This window comes from Pavona decussata, unplaced genomic scaffold (genome assembly GCF_977016875.1).
Source record: "Pavona decussata unplaced genomic scaffold, jaPavDecu1.1 SCAFFOLD_164, whole genome shotgun sequence".
NCBI classification, from domain to species: domain Eukaryota; kingdom Metazoa; phylum Cnidaria; class Anthozoa; order Scleractinia; family Agariciidae; genus Pavona; species Pavona decussata.
In genome coordinates, this window is record NW_028145575.1 from 169,056 (window position 1) to 192,451 (window position 23,396).

At 38.8% G+C, this 23,396-nt stretch overlaps 1 protein-coding gene and 1 pseudogene across 2 annotated transcripts in view; both read left to right on the plus strand.

Moving 5' to 3' along the window:
• Positions 1 to 23,396, plus strand: part of LOC146464339 (uncharacterized) — an 82,247-nt gene that overhangs the window by 16,520 nt on the left and 42,331 nt on the right. The window lies entirely within an intron of this gene.
• Positions 11,432 to 21,422, plus strand: LOC146464340 (platelet-derived growth factor receptor alpha-like; annotated as a pseudogene). The gene is made up of 9 exons (XR_014868504.1): positions 11,432 to 11,581; positions 11,777 to 11,982; positions 12,963 to 13,147; positions 14,612 to 15,070; positions 16,264 to 16,608; positions 16,894 to 17,105; positions 17,603 to 17,643; positions 18,697 to 18,793; positions 20,870 to 21,422. The product of XR_014868504.1 is annotated as a platelet-derived growth factor receptor alpha-like (transcript).

Consider the following 23,396-nt stretch of genomic DNA (forward strand, 5'->3'; position numbering starts at 1 on the left):
CAAAGTAGGCCTTAAAATAAAGTTGCACCCCCCTGAATTAAAGTTAAAATAACTTCTTGTCCACCCCCATCTAGAGGGGGGATTACTTTCACCCCCCCCCCCCCCTCCCCAACCTCCGATCCTCCATGATTCACTCCATTACTACCGGTATTCAGAAAAATATTGGTGATTTATTAGAGAATTTAGATAAAGCAATGGACAAGTATAATGCTACCTACAGTATTGGATCTAAGTCAAAGTCATCAGTTTCAAGAAAGAAAAACGAAAAACAGGAAGAAATCCGAACATTGAAAGAAAGCAGCATCCGAACATAGAAAGCGAAGGGCTTGTATAATCTTCCAATCGCTGGGAGGAAGTCCCGTTGACTGGGAATACAACCCAGAGATATTTGGCATCCCGCAAATTGACAATATTGACCAAGAGACATTATTACTGTTCACATCACATACGGACAAATCTTATCTGAGGGACTTGCTTTCCTGTAAATGCTTCGTTGGAGAAGCGGAAGTGCTTGTTCAAAACCAACTCGGGATTTAACTCAAGTTTTTGAATATATGTTTAATATTGTTGAGATAAACTGTTCATTTTTAGTACAAGGTTTTGAAGCTGTTAATATTAATATTTCTTAAAAGACTCCAAAAATTGATTTTGTTTAGCTTACATGTAATATACCTTATCTTGAGTCCATGGATTGAGATCAGACCTCTCAGTTTAACTTCTAGCCCCCCTACAAATGTTTAAATTTAAATTTGTCAATTTGGCATCACGAGAAATCGCTTAAAAAATTGTAAATATTGAAAAATCTCCTAAATATTTAATTTTCACTTCAGATGAGTAACATACCATTCATGATGTCCATAATTATGTATTTTATCAGACTGGATGTTTTTCGTTTGGAACAAAACTGGTTTGATTTTTAAAACAAGGTCTTCGCTACATGTGGTGTCAGACACCGAAAACCCGGTTCAGGAGCGGTGAATTCAAGATCATAGCCTCACATCAAAAATAATTATCGGATCGAAGAAAAACATGTATTTCTTGCAATAGTTTACCGTGGGCTATATTGTGAATTTTTTTGAGAATTTTGAATTTTTCGCTATTGCACACCTCTGGTTGATATTTACAGACATCCGCTCTTAAATATTGATTGAAAGTTATTTGTCATCGGATTGGGTTTTGATAATCTACCTTTAACTGCGAATAGAAAACAAAGCAAACTAATGATGAATTTCCCGAAGGGACTTTTGAAAGGCTACACTATTTAAATGGAGTGATATTGTTAAAGGTTTAACGGTTACATGTTTTATTGGCTGACGTTTTTCCAATCTCAGTTTCAGTGGTAACCCATCCTTTATCGAAGGGTGGTGTCCAGGAGGCAAGGCCCCTATCTTCGACCGATCAAATTCCTTCACCACTGCTCCGATAATCTATCTCGATCGCAGGAGTTTTTCCATTTCCTGTTGGATAAAACCAACGAGTAGCCTTATAACGGACGACCAAGCGATTTATAACGACTGGAATTATCCATGGCAGTTTCAGTTAATTCTAAGAAACCAGAAGGTTAGATTTGGTCGCCATAGCACTAGTGACAATCTTGATGATGAGTGGTACTTCGTTCAGAGTAGCGTTAAGGTTTCTTTGAACATTTGGACACACGTGGCAGTCACGTGGGATCACAAAACTGGAAATTCGACAATTTATGTTAATGGTCAAAACGTAGGTTACCGTACGTATCCCCCCAGAGAAGTATCCTTCCACCCTCCCACGGGAAAGCAATACAAGATTGGGAATGATGGCCAAAGGAACGATCACCAGTTCTACGGATCGGTTATGGATCTTTATGTTTTTGGCACGGCATTATCTTTGGATCAAATCAATAAAGTAAGAGGTTCGTATCTAATTCAAATTAACAAACGTAAGTCACTAGTCGTAACATAATTTAAATTAGCTGAAATTTTAATCATTAGTTTTGATTGACTGATAATAAAACTAAGCCCTATAACCTTCAAACCGGCTGAACTACTGGTCTGGAGTTTCTTTTTAATTTAAAATAAATGTATCTTAGAGTCTTTCTGTTTATTTCTTATATGTTGCAAGGGTTTAGTCGTCATTTTACCATAGAAAGCTAGCACTTACTTACGTGATACGAGCAGAAATGTTTCGCTCAAAATTGCTTGTGCGAGGGGCATAAACGTTTGAGTGTGGATGCGCAAAATATATATTGATGCGCAAGTCATCGTATTCAACATATTGGCTTTAAGAAAGATCGAAAGTACCAGAGTTGAGTCACACTCAGACAAACTCGAGTGTAACTCTTCTACCGTCTCGAAAGGTAAACAACTAGTCCTCCATTTTTCTGTGACATTGTTAATCTCGTTAACCTAAAACTATAATAATAAAAATAAGTGCAACTCAATCACAAGCCATGCATTTACCGTTATAAACTTTCCAAACGGTCGCCTCGGATGATTGATCACTTATTCATAGTTAATCTGTCAACTTTTCTTCCACCCTATTTAAAACGTTAAGATAAATATGTTTCTATTTTCGATCTTGGGCAGGTGTACTTGTTGTCGTAAATAAGATCAAGGAAGTTACAGTTGGAACAGTTATAGTCGAATGGGAGCCTTTTCTAGACCAGATATGTCCTGTTGTACAGTACAACGTCAATTACAGAGAAGAAAAAGGCCACTGGAACTCAATAACTGTCAGCCGAAACACAACAACCTATACCCTTCACCTCCGCTGCTGGAAACAGTATGAAATAACAGTCACCTTACTTTCCTCATTCGGAGAAAGTGACAAGGAGTACAGCAAGATATGGAACTTCAAAACTGGAACTAAAGGTAAAGTTAAAGGTCACGTGACAGTAATGTCTAAAGGCAGCCAATAAGGATGGCGTTTAAGGAGGCTCGCAGCAGTTTTTCTGGACTTAGGGTAGGAGTTTTGAAATTACAATCTCGCATAGAAGATAAACTTCGATCTCCTTTATACTGCATTATCTTATCAACATATGATCAAAGTTAATTTTCTCATCGATTTCCAAGAAACAACTACTACCATAGCAACGGCAGCGCATAGTCTCTCACTTCAAACATTGTCCATTATCTCGAAATCTAGTCAAACACTTTATGACGAAACTTTAGTGATTTAAATTGCTTAATCCAGATAACTTGTAGGCGAAATAAGAAAAAAAACCTGTATTAAGTGCGTTTTAAGTAAAGAACGATTCAATTCTAACGTGCTAATGTTGTTTATTGCCGCATTTTTCTCCAATATCTCTGGCAAAATAAAACTTGACTATGCAGCATTATAAAGTTCAAAACTTCCACCCTAAGTCCAGATAAATTGCTGCGAGCCTCCTTAACCGTGACACTAAGAGGTACCTATTGGTATTACTACTCTCTCCTGGATGGCGTACTTTCATTTTGAGGCAAAAATAATGATTTTGCTTCCTTTGGTAATCACAGTTTTAACACTGCAGATAATTGCTACTCATTAAATCTTTGATCAGGGTCGCCATCCTGAGCAGCATGGTTGTATCAGATATTTAACAAATGGACGGCAGTTTTCTATGGTCTATACTCTTATAGACCATAAAATGACGTCAACAAATGTTCAAAACTCAAGTGGAAACACGAGCCGCAGGCGAGTGGTTTCACTGCCAAGTTTTGGACATTTTATGGCGTCATTTTATGGTCTATAAGAGTATAGACCATAGAAAACTACCGTCGATTTGTTTTTTTACAATAACATTGAAAAAGTACGAGCGCAATTGGCTATTATTTTCGTTGAGAAAGCGCGCGCGTTACATCTGACGTCATTTTTATTGTCTGTACTCTTTTAGACAATAGCTACGAGCCAATCAGAGCGCGGGAATTTGGACAGTTATTGTAAAAATAATTTTTGACGCAGGATTGTGATGTAAATGGTTTCAGTTCTTTAGTTTATATTTTTACTAACAGAGTTCGCGGTTTTTTAGCTCTTCTGAAACCAGCTAATAAAGAAGATGCGAATAAAGCATCTGGTAAATAAATTAACTACAATATAGAACTTTATTCAAACTGATCGCAAAAACCAGTTATATACCAATTAAACTGAAAAATCAAAATTGATCGTTTGTCTCACGGTTATGTAGCATAGGTGCACCTGGTTAGCGACGTCTCCACCACTATACACACACCTCGTCTTTATTAGGCGTTGGTGTCGACTGGTTGCATGTGGATTGAGTGTAATTATCGCATTTTGATCCTCTCCACACCGACACAATCATGAGATAAATTATCAAGTCTGATCTATCATTCAATGTTATGATGACTAACATTCAAATAAACCGTTCTTCAAACGAGGCACTTACATTTGATAAGGTTTTTCCGGTTCTTAAAGCGCAACTAGTGTCAAAACTAATGTTATTGTATTGTCTTAAAAAAAAAAAAAATCCTCAATAAAAGGAAATAAAACAAGCTACTCAAAGCAGGATGACTTAGGCCCCATCTAGACTAAAGTGTTTTTGTTTAAAAACGCATACGTTTTGTTGCGTTTTTGCCTATCGTACACAATAAAACGCCCCAGAACGTCGATGAAAACGGAGACTTTCGAAAACGGTTTCAGAAGGCATCGTTTTGAAAACGCTACGTTTCTTGTGTGGACAGGTAAAAACGGACGCTTTTGAAAACGATGACACAAAAAATGTCACAAATTGCTATCGGTTACAGTCCAAATCGGAGCATCTATCCGTTTACAATACTGAGTACCATTAACATAACTTACAATACACAGAGTACAAACCACTTTAACTATATCTACATTGTTAACAATACTTACTATACTTACAAAACTAAAAGTGCTTACAATGTCTTTTAGTTAACACTTTTTCTTATTTTTACTAACAAAACATTACTTTACATCAAATACAATTTTACAAATTTTACACTGATTCCGTACAAAATGATCAAGCTAGAAAGCAACTGCTAAATATTTTTACTAAATTAAAAGAAAAAATATATATTTATATAAAGCATTTTTTAAGGAAGAAGAACTGCCCATCTAAGTCTAAAATATGACAAACACCTTTTAGCGACAGCAATCTGTTGTAGAGTCTGAAATTTATCGGAAGGTCGTGAAAGGAAGTTATGGAAGCTCAGTGCTCCCCCGCCTTTGCTTGTACAGAAGATGTGGTATTTTGCTATGAGTATTGAGTAGTTTAAAGCCTGCCAATACGAAGATTTTTTGATTTAAAGAAAGCTTATCATGGGTCTTTTGTAGCCAACAGTCTTGAAATATATTTCAGAAGGAGTGCACTTCGGTGCAGAGGACGAACAAGTGGTATAAGGTTTGTCTCTCATTTTTGCACAGAGGACAGATGTCCCTTTCGGCTCAGTTCCATCGCGGTGTAATTGGGTGGGTAGTATGTTGTGTATAATTTTATACTGAAACATCACCAGTTTGACCTCTTTTGTAATTTTAATTAACTGGTATACTTTGTCAAGTGTTTTTTCGGTAAAGCCATGTCTCAAAACTTTATTCTGGGAGGTTGGTGGTTCAAATGTATCTGTTAAGATTGACGAGTAGATAGAGCCAGTGGACAAGTTAGACACGGAGTTTCTTCAGCGTTGGTATTATTCTGCGGATTTATTGGGTTTTTTTTCCCACAAAGATGGAATGACATCTAACAAACCATAAAATGTTGTAAAGGCCACCTGTAGGTTATACAAAGTCTTAAACTCAGAGTAGCTGCAAATATTTCCGTGTTTGTTAAATAAATCACACACGTAGACGATGTTGTGAGAAAACCATCTTTTGCAGAAAACCAGTTTCTTATCACCTTTACTATGGCTTGTTTCGTGGCTGAAAACACCTTGCCTCCCATTCATTCTCCCATGAGGATGAGCATAAATTAGTGCTGTAGCACTCCTGCAGGAATATAAAATCTTGTTTTTGTTTATGTAACCATCGAAAAAGCAAACGACGTTTAAGAGACTTGTTTAGACCTCTGACATTTAAGGACAGGCATTTTAAATCCAGGGAATTAAAATCAACGATTACAATGGAACCGTTCAGTACTTGGCTAAATTCCTGCCCTGCCTTTCTGATATGGCCCACCCACTTCGTCAGCTGGCCTGTAAAAACGCTGAATGGGTTTGGTCTGAAACCCAGGATAAAGCATGGAGTGATATCAAGACTGCTATCACCCAAGCCCCGTTTCTGCGTTATTATAGCCTGCAAGATGAGGTTTCTCTCCAGTGTGACGCCTCTGAGACTGGGCTGGGAGCCGCTTTGCTTCAGCTTCAGCAGTCAATGAGTTTCGCATCCAGAGCCCTTACCCAAACCGAGACCAGGTACGCACAAATTGAGAAGGAGCTCCTTGCTATTGTGTTTACATGCGAGAAGTTCGACAAGTATATCTTTGAGCCTGATGTTGTACATGTGGAAACTGACCACAAGCCTCTAGAAGAAATCTTCAAGAAGAGTCTCTGCGACGCACCGGCAAGACTTGAGCGCATGCTATTACGACTTCAGCGCTACAATCTCGAAGTCAGGTACAAGAGAGGTCCCCTTATGTACATTGCGGATACGCTAAGCCGTGCGTATCTCAAGGAAACGTTGCCTTCAGAGGAGGTGAAGTCTCTGGAACTCGTAGACCATATTGAGAACCTGCGGGTCTCTCCGTCTCGGCTGGCGCTAATTGAGAAAGAATCAGCCCGTGATCCAGTTTGCATTGATCTTCGACGGTTCATTCTACAAGGCTGGCCCAGTGACATTTGCGAGTGCGAACCTGTTTTGCGCCCTTTCTTCCAGTTTCGTAGTGAGCTGATCGTTCAAGGAAAACTGGTCTTCCGCGGATCTCGTCTGTTTGTTCCCAGTTCGCTCCGAAAAGAGTTCATGTCTCTGGCTCACTCGAGTCACATTGGCCTTTGGGGCTGCCTTCGCCGTCTTCGCGAGTGTATGTTCTGGCCCGGAATGAGCGCTCAAATGAAGGATTCCGTTGTCCAGTGCGATATCTGCCTTACGCACCGCGACTCGCAAGTAGGACTGAACCGTTACTTCAGCGCGAAGTCCCACCTCGTCCTTAGGCCAGGGTTGCTGCGGATATCTGTTTCAACTCTGGTCGAGTACTGTTGGTGATCGTCGACTATTTTAGCAACTTAAAAGAGGTTGATTCCCTCTCTTCTGAAACCTCTAAGTCCATGATCAGAAGTCTGATGGCTATATTTAGCCGTTTTGGAGTGCCGGATACCTTGGTTACGGACAACGGGCCTTGTTTTGCTTCGTCTGAGTTCGCCAAATTCGCAGACCAGTGGAACTTTGAGCACGTTACTTCGAGTCCCCGTTATCCTCAAAGCAATGGCAAGGCCGACAACGCCGTACGCACCGTTGAACGCCTCTTTACGAATGCCACGCAGGACATTGGCACGTGCTAATTAGCAAAATAAATATCTACACAGCCCACGCATTCTCAAGGGATTTTTCGATCTCTTTGATTGTACATTTGACACCCATTTCTTGCATAAGTTCACATCTTAGGGTTGATACTTCAGTGTGCAGACTGTTAAAATTATCCTCCATTCTGCTTTCTATAGTGCTAAGTTTGTCTAAGATGACTTTAAAGGACAGAGGTAAATCTGTATCGACTTCGTTGTCCATCTCACCGCGATTTTGCTTCGGTGTAGGTTGAGAGTTCAAACTTGAGCTTGATGAACGTTCTGTTCGTTTCGACATTCAGACACACGGTTAAGCTTTCATAAATAAGCTTTGTAAACTTGAAACTGCTACCGAAGGTCCTCTGGATTAGTAAGAAGAACCCATGTAGGCTTTTCCGGCTAAGACATTACAGAGCAGGATAAACGTATCTGGCAGCCATCTTACCTACACCCGCAACATAAAATGTATATTCTCTCACTGAATAATCCTAGGTCCCATTAGTTTTCATCGATTTCAAGCGTTTTCAATAGTGTGGATAGACAAAAACGATACGAAAATGCTTGTGTGGATGTAAATGTTTTGCTTCGTTTTCGCTGAGATGAAAACAGACCATTTTGAAAACGCATTAGTGTAGAGCGGGCCTTGAGCATAGACCGAAGAGTTCAGCGTATTGGAATTATCTTCCCTTGCAATCAAATAGCCCTTTTTTTTTAACTTTTGCAGTTACACCCTTACCCCCTACGATAAGAAACAGTGAAACTGAAACAGTGGACTGTGATGTTAACGTTACTTGGATGAAGCCTGTTGCTATTGGATGTCCGCTGACCATGTACTCGGTGTACTATCGAGAGATACAGTCACATGAAACAGGAGCACCCTGGCAGGAAGTTAGAATCAATGACAATTTGAAGACTCATCATGTTCTTCCGTTAAGATGTAACACGCAGTACGTGATCGAAATGTCCGCCTGGTATGAGTTGGTCGAGAGCTACAGATCGAGAGGGTGGAATATAAAAACAATCTCAGGCAAGTTTCCAGGAAGTTAAAGGGACACTCTAGACCTCAAAACAACTTTCCAAATTCAGAAAGCTTATGACCCAAATAAAAGATATTTACCAAAATTGGAGTTCGATCTCCACTATTTTGCCTAGAAAAACGAAAAGTTTCTCGCCATGGGGTTTGGGCCGAAAACCGGAAATGACGTAGAAAGAAGAACTCCCCAAACCTTTTCCGGTTAGATTCCCCTGGATTTCTTTAGCAATATTCGGTAAATGGCTTGATTTTAAAATTCCAAAATAAAATGTATAGTTCGTGTTTTGAGGAAAATTCAATAATACCGTATCGATTTATAGTTGCTTGATGCTTAATTCTAGTAACAACGGCGAAGGTCTTCATAATTGGCATAATTTTCGGGTTTTGTGCGGATGGTTCGGACACACGCGATTTGATTTGTTTGCTAACCACACGACCTCTGCTCACTTTTCTGAAGACTGTTCTCAACCACAAATTACCATAGCTGTGACTGTGGAAAGATGAAAAGCTCACAAAACGCCATTTAAACCTTGTTTTAAAGAAGGACTATCAGAAAATACGAGCATAGGCCCGATGGAGGACAGCACGTGCAATGAAGCCGCTAGCCTTGCGCCAGAGAGATCACAGAACAAGCTACTCCACCAGAACTAGGGTTCACTGTATGTTTGAAAAATAATAAAAAATTGTTATTGAAGTGCAGCCTGAAGAAAACTAGCATTAGCCGATAATGATACTTAAGCTTACCTTTTGAACACGCGTAGTATCACAGTTATTTCATAAACCTTGTTCAGTTCAGGCACGCGACTGTCATATATATTTGCTTGTTGTGACCAACAACGGTGAACAACGTTTTCTAAATCAGCATAATATCAAAGGTGACAGGCCTTATTTTGCTTTAAAGTAGAAAACAATGAAAAATTGCCAGTCACATTACTTAGCGGAAAAAATCCCTGTAAAGTGAGCTCGAATGCAGTATTTAATAGAACGCAGCATGGCATGAAAGGTAACTCGTTTAATATCCCAAAAGGCCCAGCCAACACAATGACTTCCGAATATAATTATGTGCTTAGTCTTCGTCGTAGTATTGCTGTTTGTCCAGGTACCGCTCCTGTAAAGTGTGAATCGATATAATGAAAGCTGCCCACATCTCCAAGCTTTCGCCGAGCTTTGTACGCTGTGTCTCTATAAAGTCTAACAGGCCAATTCCCAGGAAAAAATCCACGTGGATTTTTTTCAAAAATATAACTAAGCTAGATTTCAAATAACAACGCCGCACAATAAAAAGGGAACTTTAATGCTACTCAAAACTTATTCAATCGCCAATGAAATCACCTTGCGGATGTGAAATACACCGAATTTGCGATAGAATGCATAACTGGTCGCTTACCAATCCGCTATTAAACACCTCTTCACACTCGTTTTGTAGAGTCAGTGACCAAGTTCACTTCGCTGTTGCACGGCTAAACACATACGACAGAGCGCCCTCATAGCTCTGCCAACGTAGCTCCGTCGGAAATTTCGATTGTACTATTTTGTCCAGAAGAGAAACAAGCAAAATAACTGTGCTAATCCCCAGAATCCATATTGTCTTCAGTGTTGTAAACAAAAGCGGTTCTTCATTCTACGTCATCGCTCACGTGCTCTACCAAAGACGAGTCTTACTTTCGGTCTTCAAAACGGGGAAAATTTCGCCTTTCTCCGGCAATTTTCGTCCTTTTACTTTTTTCTGTTGTACTTTTTGTGCCGTTTACCCTTTATTATAGTCCAAATGCTACTTTTTAAGCGAAAGTTGTTTTGGGGTCTAGAGTATCCCTTTCATATTTGCATCCTTTTGTATGTTTTGTTCGAGAGTCGATGGTAGGGAGGACGCACTTTAAAGTAACTTCATCCTGGAACTTATTTTTGCATGCCAGATGGCGCTACTCCAGATCTTCTGCCATCTTCTGTCATGTACAAGAACGCCTTGCATATCCCGAGATACTTCCAGATGTAAATTTAACGGGGGGAGGTGGGATAGCTCGATAACTTCAGTTGTAGGGTTGTTAAAACTGTTGTTGTCTTACATACCAAGACTTTTGCATTTATTTGAGTTCTTTCGAGGAAATAATAACAAATAATACACTATTTATGATATATTAAAATTCTAGCTTGGATGCAAGGCTTGGGGAAATTAAACAACAGAAGTTACATTGAAGTTCAGAGATGAACAATTTTAAATTTATTTATTTTATTCCCGCAAGCCTCGTAGCCAAGCTGAATTTCAATATATCGGAAATGGTCTATTTGATGGATCAGAAGAACGTAACAGGTTACTTTCCAACCCAATTGGCCAATTTCAGCTCCGGTATGCAGTATCACGCTGTAACTGTTTTACATGGGGTTGCAAAACTGGGACAAAATTTTTTTTTAAAAAAAAGTCAACGTTAACAAGTTCCAGCTACACTTCTCCACCCAAGCCTGGGTCAGTATCTTCCAGGAACACAGTCTCTGCACGCGAGTTAAAAGCAGCAGAAACAAGGATATTTTTACAATTACTGTTATTCGATACTATCAGTTACCATGTGCGGCTGATTTTTACGCCTCCTTTTTGAAAGCTGAACAGCCTCGACAAAAGGTTTTGAGCAAAAATGAAAGATCTTCGGCCGACTATTAAAACTTCCTGAACAGCAGTATTTAAAAGTACCAAGAAAAAGGCAATTGTGGATCCCCTCCCCACCCTTACCCCATTCCCCCCGAATGGATTAAATCTCTTATTTCTCTTTAATAATAATCATTGAATTATCCGCATAACATTAAAATATACACAAGGTTCGTGACGGGGGAATTACGTCAATAGATATGTTAGTTTGGGAAACGTGTATTCGCATGAGGTGTAAATGTGACTGGCGTCATTTCTTATGTCCATTTAGATTGAGCAGGACAATTAATTGACGTCCCTCAGTAACAGGAACTATTCTCTTAACAATGTTTTTCAGACCTGAGCTCTGGGACATCTTCAGCCTTGATGATTGGTTTAATATCGGGAATGGTTGTCCTTATTGTGATCACTTTCATCGTGGGGACAGCCTGGATTCGTAAAAAAAGTTATGAAAAAAAAGCAGTTGGCTCGAAACTCCGAAACCAGAAGGTATTTTAAAATTCTTATATCTTTGAAAAGATTTAAAACTATCTTGCACATAACTAATATTATTGAATTGATATATCACAAGTTAAAAAATAACATTTAAGACTCATTGATTAAGGCCCAAAATGTCTGTTTTCAGTAGCCGGACAAACTTTGACCAAAGAAAGCTACCTATATTATTGCTCTTGTTTTTTACAGATCGAAGTCAACCATTAAACCCCTTCTAAGATGGGAGGTTCTACCGGAACAAGTCGAGTTCCATGAGGAGATTGGTCGTGGCGCATTTGGTAAAGTGCACAAAGGTGTATTTAGGGAATCACCTGGAGTTGAGGTGTTTTACAATTCCAGAACTCAGACTGTCGAATTTAACGAAGGCCGGACAGTAGCTGTTAAAGTGTTAGAAGGTGAATGATTCAGTATGTATTAACCTTTTACTTACAGGATCCAAGGTTTAAATACTGAGAACAAACAACGCCACTTGGGAAAATGTACAGCCTATTTTCTTCGTTGGAGCGACATGCCACGCCGGAAGCTAGGGACCGTTCATTATTTATCGGAGGAGGAAATAGCGGAGAAAATTCGGTGACTGGAAATTCTTGCTAGTGTAACCATTGGGGTCCCGCAGTATTTGCTGAATTATTAAGCGGGTTCTTGAAACTTTAAAGAGTGGCAATGTCTCAAACAAAGAGGCAAAATATACATACAGTGTACGTAACCCCACTATTTTTGTGAAGTATGATTTATAGCGACACTGTATTTATTTCCTATTACAATTTCTTGAATAGAGGATTATTTAAAATGCTACTGAGATCCCAAAATAAACGTACTCTAGTAAAAAGTAAGTGAACAAAGGGGTGGGGGGGGGGGGGGGGGGAAGGGGGGCATTGAAATATTTACTAATAAAATTGGGGGACCTAAAAAACAAATTTGATTTTTGGCGACATTGATTGTTGGAATCCCAGCAAAGTTTAAATCAAGCAGAAAATGACCTTGAATACAAAACTTAGAAAAACCATCGTCACGTCGTTGTAGTGCAGATGCGGATCAGTAAAATTTATTAAGATAATGGAACACATGGCAGAATGCTTTGCTTTTTGCTTTTCATTCCCAATCGGTATTTGCACTAACCAGTCAGAGTTATCATGGTATATGTTCGGAAGTCGGGATTCTGTAGTTAAATTTTGATTTATTTTCTTAATCTCACAAATGTAGCAAATTTTCCTAAATAGTTCTGCTTAGAGGAATTTTCACTCCAGTATGAGTGCTAACTTATGAATTTTGAAGCTCACCATACGCGGTGCTAGACCCTGCACAAAGTCACTGTCAAAAGACAATCAGACATCGTATTTCGCACAATTTTACATCCAAATTATCTCATTTTCAGACTCTACAGATAAAGAAGCAAGGGACCACCTTCTGGAGGAAATTGAGTTAATGAAATCGATTGGTTCTCATCGCAATGTTGTGAGCATGTTGGGTTGTTGGGTTAACTCAGAACCCATCTTTCTGCTGCTGGAATATCTTGCGTATGGCGATCTACTGCACTGGCTTAGACGAAAGAGGCAACAGGTGACATGAATAACTACGATATACCGTGGTAAAGTGGTCATTCTCGTTGTTTCCAGAGGGTTAACCTTTTAAATCTCACCACAATCAGCAAGAACGGTTTCATCGACCGGGCCTATTAAAAAGTTGTTTCGAGAACGTGTTTTATTTGTCTTGTTATGCACCGTCGAAAAATTCGGCCAAAGCTTCTAAAGAGTAAAGTGTTTGTACGTGTATAACGGAGATGCGTGAACACAGATTGACTAAATGGTGTCTGGGACCAAACAAACTCCTCCGTACAGAATACGGATATAGGAAGTCCGTAAGAATAGGTTGGGCTATACGTGGATCTATTAACGACACTGAACTCTTGTCTGGGAAAGGTGTTCGAGTAATTGAAAAATCCTTCTTATTTTCTTTTTAAACTCATTAATAATTCAAAAGCCAAAGACAAAGGAAATCATGCTCTGTGTCGTATTTGGATATCTAATGAAATCTAATGAACTCTTCGTTTTTGCATCCTTAATTTATTCTTCAAAATCAGTTCGTTTGAGAAGTTATATCAAATACTCGTGACAGTGTTTCATCACAATACCAAAAACCTCGAAGTTCGTCAAAAAATACTCCGCTACGCGTCGTATTTTGAACTCTCTTCTCGGAGTTTGATACGTGATGAAACACTGTGTCTCGTGTTTGATATATTACTTGAAAATCATTTCAAATATGCCTTGAATTAAAGAGGACGGCACTCAGCTGTCTGTATTCGTCTGAGTGGTATTGTTCATTTGAAGATCATAACAGTCCTGTTGACGAAGCAGTGTACACACTTTCTTGATTGACGAGAATTAATATACGCCATTCGGTGGTTTTAGTCTCGTATCCTTGATAAGAGATTAAGCAGAGGGCTGTGGAGAAAGGCCAATGTGTTGGCTTACAAACCAGCTCAAATGCGTCATTACTTTACTTCTTATTCAAACGCGAAATGATGACCAACAAACATAGATAATTCATCCAGCGTGCGCACGCTTCTATTGCTTGATTTAGCGAGTTGGGCCATGCACTGGCTTAAGTCCACCTTTCTGCTCCCTTTGCAATTCTTGCAACTTTTCAAAATGGTCTTTAAAGGCCCACATTCACCCAAGATGAATTGCGTGCCGAGGAACAGTTTTCATATATGAAAACCCCCCATTTCATTTGAGCGGGAGTCGAGTGAGAAAGCAATAAGCGATCACGAATATTCTTTCCCTCCAGCACGAGCCGTAGAGGAAACCCGCATGAACCGCTTGAGTTCGTACAGCCAATAAGATCACGCGTTTGGACAATACAGCATTTCAAAACAAAAACAAACAACCGCAATGACTCTTGGGTGAAGGTGGGCCTTTAAGTTGTTTGAGAAAGGTTATGAGTCACGGCTAGACATTTTCTCATCTATAGCTACTGGCTAGTCGTCTCACTCAGCAATTGTTTCTTGATATTCTCCTCCTTTAGAAAACCTATCGAAAGTTTTACGATAACGAGGGATTTACACATGATGATGAGAAAACGCAACATGACACTGAAGATGACCCAAGATCAATGTCATTGGCTGAAAAGACAAAACAAAGTGAGGACACGTTGTGCCGTCAAGAAACATTCTTTGCTATTGGGAACGCGGAAGACGTCAAAGGACACTTAGATGCAATTGAAGTACAAATTGTCAGTGCAGATGTTAATTCCAATGTACGTTTGGATGAAAACGAGCGAGAAAGCAAGCACACAGTTATTCGTGGAAATCCAGCAAGGGAACAAGCCGTAAAAATGGATGCTCAAAAGTTGACTTGCTCTTTCTATCTCGTTAGTCCAGAAAACGCAGAGGATGAAAACAAAAACAAGGGACACAAGTCTCATGACGGCGAGGTCTCACCGAAGGAGTTTCCCCTTTTCGAGCAGCAAATGGCACTGGGAATGGTAAGTGGCCTTTTTTTTTTATTACCACCACTTCAACACTAACAATTAGTAGCCATACGTAAGTTTATTTTGTCCGCCTTAAAACACCTTGCGTATACCCGTAACTCTTAATTGCAAACATTGTAAGGAAAGATCAATTGAAGGTTGGGCTTAGTATGTTTAGTTGTTTTTATGTGGGCATTATTTGTGGGCATGTTCTGTCCAACTTCTTACTGGAACAGGTAGTCTTCATAAGGCAATGAGGTCGAGGGATTAGACTTCGCCATTTATAAGGGAAGATTCGGTTGCGAGTGGCAGATTTCTAACCTTACTTTTCCAGGATGAAGCTCTCTCGTCATAAGGCCATAAGTCAGTGGCTGATCCGGTCTCTCGTTTTTGTTTATCCTTACGAATACAGAAAAATTCAATTTCTTTGCCTAAGAGCTCAACCAACGGCAACCCCGTTTACTTTTGGAATTGTTCATTCCAGGATACTGAGCTTTGCGATGTCACTGAGTAGTGCGGCCCCTTTTTGATTATCAGAAAAGCAGATATATAACCTTTTAAATTCAATTATAAATTAGCTCAAAACACGTGACAACTCTAGCCATTTTTCGAATCTTACAGAGTTTGCATAAATAAATTCATCCAGGGTTTTAGGCTTGTGCCGTATAGTTTAGATCGACCATGTATTTCAAATGGTTTAGAATGCTAGACTGAGTGCTTGCAAACATTCTCAAACTAGGCTGTAAACTTTTGTATCTTTTTCACGTAGCGTCAAATTTTCTCTTTTCAGTTTTTTTCTGTTTCATTTGATTAAGAGCTCAACTCACAGCAACCCCGTTTACTTTTGGAATTGTTCATTACAGGATACTGAGCTTTGCGATGTCACTGAGTAGTGCGGCCCCTTTTTGATTATCAGAAAAGCAAATATATAACCTTTTAAATTCAACTATAAATTAGCTCAAAACACGTGACAACTCTAGCCATTTTTCGAATCTTACAGAGTTTGCATAAATAAATTCATCCAGGGTTTTAGGCTTGTGCCGTATACTTTAGATCGACCATGTATTTCAAACGGTTTAGATTTAGAATGCTAGACTGAGTGCTTGCAAACATTCTCAAACTAGGCTGTAGACTTTTGTATCTTTTTCACGTAGCGTCAAATTTTCTCTTTTCAGTTTTTTCTGTCTCATTTGATTTTTATGCTTTAGAAAATCTTTCAAGAGTGTTACGACAACGACCGACTTACACTCGGCGATGACAAAACGCAACATGGCGCTGAAGATGTTTCAAGAGTGATGCTACTGGCTAAAAACCCTACCGAAAGCAAGGAATTAGCAAACAAAACCGTTGACGTAAGTGGCTGTGGGGAGCTAAACGTGGATCATGCTGCAAAGGATTCCGAAGGCTTGGCTTGCTCTTCTCAGTCTGTAAACGCAAATTTTACTCCAGAAAATACAGAGGATGGAAACGACAGCAATGGAGATGAGCTGCACGGTGACGATTTCTCTCCAAAGGATCTTCTTCGTTTTGCTTGGCAAATAGCGCGGGGAATGGTAAATAAAGTTCGTTTGTGTGTCACCTGAACGCTGGTTGATAATACACATAAGTTGTGCGGGTAACAAGTCACCTTACAATACTGTCATGCTACTATTTATTAGAATGAGGTTAAGGGAAAAGGGGAGATTTTTAATTTTGATATGTCGGTGTTCATTATTTATCTCAATACAAATTTAGAACGTATCCATTGTCAATCACGATTCCTTTTTAATGTCGTAAAAAATGCATTGACACATCGATCTAGGATGGATTGATTAATTGATTTTTTATTCCTACCACAGGGCTTCTTGTCAAGGAAAGGATTCATTCACCGCGATCTAGCGGCACGAAATATTCTTCTTGGAGAGGGCAAAGTGGTCAAAATTTCTGACTTTGGACTGATGCGCCACAGTCAGGGAGAAATCTACAAAGTCAATTAAGGGACGAAACTTCCCGTGAGATGGATGGCACCCGAGTCAATTTTTAACAGTGAATACACTACGAAAAGCGACGTGTAAGTGTTGTGACATGTATCTTAATTAGGCATGCAGTAATTGCTACCCAGTATCAAGCATTAAGAATTTCATATATCCGGCACTACAAGAAACGTTTGTGCACGTTAGTACTTTTACGTCTACCTCCACGAGTGAGCAAGATAAAGCAAATGCTGGGGTGTGACTGGCTGGTTAATTCGGCAGTCCATGAACATTACATTATTATCTATTTCTCTTTTCGGGAAAGACGCTCAACGACTTTGAAAGCGTATAACTTTTTTTTTTCATATCTGTCCAATGAGACATCTTTTTTTTTTTTTTAAGGAGCCTCTGCGGAGGAGAGAGTTGGAATAATACCCTCGAAGTTATAGAGAGGGGTGGGCTCTATCCGTCTAACATAGATCACAAAAACATGGCCTGTCTAGATAGCGTTAATTATAGAAATCTAGAAGGAAGTGCGGATGAAGGTTTCATCATGAACAAACTTTTTATACATGGACATTTATCCTGTTTTCAGATGGTCTTTTGGAGTTCTGCTGTGGGAGATTGCTACAATGGGTAAGAGAACGAACAAAGTATTTTAGGACTATGCAGTGAATAACTGATTGCTATTAATTGTCTGACTACTTCATTGACCGACTGGGTGACGGATGGAGGGAAGGACTGGCAGAGTGATTGACTGACAGGTCTGACTCACCGACTCACTGACACGCTAGCTCACCTGATAAATGATTGATCATGACTTCAGATCAGTGACCAGTTGACGGTGATTAGGGGTCAGGAAGTGACTCGGTGTAGCCAATCCAGGTCCTGAAGGCTTGCCCACACGAAGGACATGTGGGCAAGAGCTGCTTTTGAATTGGTGGCAGATAAAATACTTGGCTACGCAGACAGTCACGATTCTATTTGCTTGTATGACCTAATCAATCAGGTGTACAGACACCAGTCTGTCGATTCATCTCTCTCCTCAGCTACGAATGACTGACTGGCTGAATGAATCATTAACTCACTCATTCACTGACTTACTGATGCAAAAAAAGAAAAAAAAGATAATCGACTCAGTTGCTTGCTGAATGATTGACTGGATTACATACCAGCTGGATGGCTGAGTGACTGAGAGAGTGTTTGATTAACAGTTTCACTAAGTTGATGACTAACTGCTTGTTATTTTTTTGTCGTTTGTTTGCTTGTCATGGCCGGCGGATTGGTCGACTGATTGAGTAAAAGGCGACGATTGGCTGCTTAATCGACCGACCAATCGATTGACTCCATGGCTAAAGACTGAGGAAAGGGGCAAAAGAAAGTAGAAGTCAGTAGTCACCGTGTGCAACTTATTTTAGATAATGTTCTTATTGTCACATAGTATGCTACTTCTCTTCTCCTAAATGAAGTAAACTGCTGCAACTACAGCTGGTGCTACCAGTGTTAAAATTTTCACGTAACTTCAGTCCAAATGGTTGTTAGGTCTTAACCACGTCACAAATAGGAAGCAAAAATCCTTCTAGGCTGACATCAATTCAGACAGCTTCAGTGGAGGTTGCAATGCGCCAGCGTTTTTATATGTACCAATCAAGTATAGCATATCATTAAAAACATGATTTTATTTTCAAGGAGGAAATCCGTATCCTGGATTAGACAACAAAGAGTTGTACAATCTTCTCAAGACTGGCTATCGCATGGAGAAACCAGACTCGTGTTCTGATGAGTTGTAAGTTTAAGTTGTTGTTCTCTTTCTAAATGAGATATCTTCAATGAAGCTGATACCTAATTTTTTGCAATTGGCGACGTAAAAGAATACTCAAATGTCTATCCACAGGTGCATAGATAAGCCATTTCTTTTATTTTTATTTTTAAAATGACCGGAGCAATCGAGGCACATTTTAAAGAGAATGCGCAAAAGTTATTTCACCACCATCATGATCATGATCATTCCGTTGTTGGTGTTAATTAGGCCACCGATAGCATGAAAGTCAGTTTCCATTTTTCGTATGCCTGGCACTTTTCCAATGGTGTCCCGCTTGTACCTGCAGCACCTTCAATGTTTGACTTTATTCGCTATTAGGCATGCACATCCTAGCCTCCCACGCAGTCGTTTTTAGGGGACGCGTATAACCTCCTCCCCACAAACGCCTGCTTACCCGAGCACCACATTCCTTTCCGCCGCTTAGCCAATCACATTGAACCTTCTAAAATCTAGAAGGTTGACCCTGACCTCAAAGCGCCTTTCGCGGGAACAGTGAAAAACATCACGGCGGGGGCATTACCTGACCGAGCTTACTTTAGCTTTGAGCACACTTTTAAAATTTCTCGTTTAAATGCCTATCAAATGACTGCAATTAAAGAATTTAGGACGGGAAATAGCGATATTTTCGTCAATTTGCCGACTGGTTACGCAAAGTCGCTTTAATATTTATCAAACTTTGCCTTCAATCTTGTCGACCATGTCGGAATGGAGGAAACCGAAATATTACCCGGGGGGGGGGGGAAGTACTCCCTTATATGGGCTATATAGGTATGTATATAGGTATGTGCGGCGCCAAAGGGTATGGTTTTTCAGCCGCTTTGGTCATAAATAGCCATTTTGCTGCCATTTTGGTAAAACCATCCTCTCTTGGTAAAACTTAAACTTTCCGTTTAATAGTCTTTAATGGTTTGATAAATACTGCAGATCTCCCCTTGATACCCTCTACATTCTTCTTTGCTTTCTCAAATCAAATGAGTCTCTTGTGGCACTTCGTACAAACAAACAAATCTGCTCCAGAGTTTCCGCATCCGTAAGAGGTGATATCTTCACTGACTGTCAACTCGATCAGGCGAGGAAGATCGATTACACTTTCGTCAAGATTTTGAGTCTCCCTGCAGATAACGTCGCACAAGAAGCGCTTGTATTCACATTCGATATTTGGTTTGGCGTTTTAGCCATGACCAGCCATTCCAGAAGTGAAAAAAAATATATATTCCAACTTAACTCCCTCATTTCTCAAGAGACTGTACAAAGCTCGCGGGAAACGGAAGCGGCCTTTGTAACCAGCAATTTGATTTGATATCATCAGACAATGACTCGATGGTGATTGGCTAGGGTGCTTGGGGAGTGAAACAATGGGAAAGGAATGTGGCACTTGGGTAAGCAGGCGTTTGTGGGGAGGAGGTTATACGAGTCCCCTAAAAACGACTGTCTGGGAGGCTATGCACATCCCGAACACCTTTCGACAATGTTTCCTAGCCCATTTGATGCACATACCAAAGTAAACCTTACTAGTCTATTGCTACAAAGAGTGACTCTAACATCTGGTCAGGACTTTTCCTTAATCCGGTTTTCCTGACGTAATGGAAACTTATTATTAGAAGGATACAGCTTGAACTGTTACAACATTTAGAGAAGGTTAAGGATGAGCCTCCTTTTCGATCGTTTTTTTTTCTTACTTTCCTTCTGGTATAACGTATATATCGCGATGATCCATTATCGCTGATTTCTCAAGAGCGGAGCGTGAATTCCTTGACAAGCGTATTTCTTCTTGAGTGCCAAAGTGAGGACTTCTCTTTTTATAATTCCCCGGGATTGCTAGTCATGTGAAGGAAATCTGGTTTGTCAAGGTCAGAGAACAATTTTTAACATCGGCGGCATTTCAGTTTTTATCTAGTCTAAGCCCATCCCTCATAAAAAAAAACTGTCTGCCCGAAATATTAGTTCGCGCCAGTACAGGACTGTAAAATGTATAACACAGCGTTTATTCAAAGATGAAATCGCCATTGAACAATTCATAATGCTGCAGTATTTTTTTAGATTCCAGCTGGTAATGGAGTGTTGGAAAGAGAAGCCCAGTGAGCGACCGACATTTGATCAGGTGACGACATTGTTGGAGACGATGCTTATGAAGGATACCCCTTACTTTGACCCTGGATTGCTGGATGAGTCGAAGGCATACTACAATGTGATGCTGGAGGAGGAGATTGTCATGGAAGCGACTTAGAGAAACCGAAAATCCATTAAAACTGCAAAAAGATCCAAACCTTGTGATCGTTTAGACAGAAGTTTATAGGGTTGAAAATGCCTTGTAACCCGTTAGAAAAAGATGACTAGTCCGTTTTTTTACAGATAATCGCATGAGGCCGAGTAAAATTAAGGATCAATATCACTTGTGTTTTCAGAAGTTGCAGAAATTGCCCGAGGCTTAATATATATGGTATAGATCTTAACTAGTATATATTCTAAGTATATTTAGGATCATGATTTTCTTAAACACTGTAATGCGCAGATAAGAATGTTCTATTGATATCTGTGCAAAATAAGTTAATAATAATAATAATAATAATAATAGTAATAATAATAATAATAATAATAATAATAATAATAATAGTAATAATAATAATAATAATAATAATAATAATATTAATAATAATAATAATAATAATAATAATAATATTAATAATAATAATAATAATAATAATAACAACAATTTTTTAATATTATTGTAATTGATTTTTTTTTTGTTTATTAGATGATTTTATTGAAAGTTTAGACGCAGGGCTAGTCAAGGGTTCCTACCTAGCTCCTTGCCTGATTTTTATTTTATATCTGGCATTCAGATGTTAACATACCCCGCCATAATAATAATAATAATAATAATAATAATAATAATAATAATAATAATAATAATAATAATAATAATAATAATAATAATAATAATAATAATAATAAATAATGCACAGATAAAAATTTCTTTTGATATCTGCGCAAAATAATATAACAATAATAATTTATAATAATAATAATAATAATAATAATTATTATTATTATTATTATTATTATTATTATTATTATTAAAACAAGGATAAATTCAAGGAGAAACACAGTTAAGACAAATTTTGTTTATAAAATGAAACTTTACTTCATGTATTTACGTGATTTGTGATAACAATTATTTTAGCTGAAAGTAAAAATTAAAACGGTTTAGAAACTGATATGACTTTATAACTTGTAAATGTCTGCTAAATCTAATTTCGAAGGATAAGGTCAGTAAAAATACTAACGTCCGGTAAAACTGTCCATAGGAGGACGTTAGTTTTGTTAAGTACTAGTTTAAGTTTATTGAAACTCTCTGGCAGTTGAAAAGAACTGAATTAACGAGCTAAATTTACAAGAGAAAATGAAATAAATAAACTAATCTAATAATACTAACAACTAACTAATTGAAATATTTAAACGAAAAAATTCCTCCGCTCTCCTGGTTCTACAATAAATTAAGTTTTTGAACAAGTAAAATTGCTGCGGGTTGTCCTTAAATCATAATGGCAGCTATTAAAAACGGGTTTCGGTAGCAAGTGGACCAGTGGGTGATCACTTTGCTTCGTTTCCTCCATATACTTAAAACACAAGTACTCTCTCCTATCAGCCAGTGTTGTTAATTTAGCCAGCTGGAGGGCCTCTGTGTAAGTCTCAGCCTCTGGGAAAAATTATTTTAAGCGCTCTTGTTTGGACTGTCTCGATTACATCAGACAGGTAACCCGGAATAGACTGCCACACTGGTACTGCATATTCCAGGACTGGTATTACTGTGGTCAAATATACCTTCAGGATGTTGGCATGATTAACACCCGCTCTACGTAATACCCATAAGGAATACAAATTCTTACAGGCCTTCTTAAAAAATGTTCTCGACGTGGTTATTCCACTTGAGGTCACTGTCCATGAAAACTCCCAAAATCTTGTAACTTGTAACACTCTATCACATTATCGCCTATTATGATTGGTTTTAGCAAAAAAATTGAGTTATGTAAAAAATTGATAAACATTTCTTTACACTTAATTGGATTTAACTTCATATTATGAGCCACTGCAAAATTATGGACATCAGATACAGCAGTGTTCAGAAAACTTTTGGAGTTCCTAGGTATAATTTCCAGAGCTGACGTATCATCCACGAACTTGATCCTTAAGGTGGCTGAACACAGCTTGCGCGCGCTTTACAGATTCTGTAAGTGATGCTATTAAGCGCGCGCTAGGGTTGTGGTACGCAAATACGGCGGTCGATAAAGTGATCCTTCAATTTCACATGAAATGAATAATAAAGTTAAATTTTGATTCTAAATAACTAAGTTTCTCGTTTCTGGACTCTTTTTCTTTTCTTTCCGAGCAAAAAAAACATTCACCAAGACCTTTCGCATGCTTTTCATCTTTGCCATGAAACCCAAATAAAACCACGCATGCGCATTTGACCAAAAAATTGCGACTGGTTGTTTTCGTGGAAATGAACTGTTTTCTAAGGAACCGCTCATTAGAATTCCCTGAAATTTGGCATGAAAATAGTTCC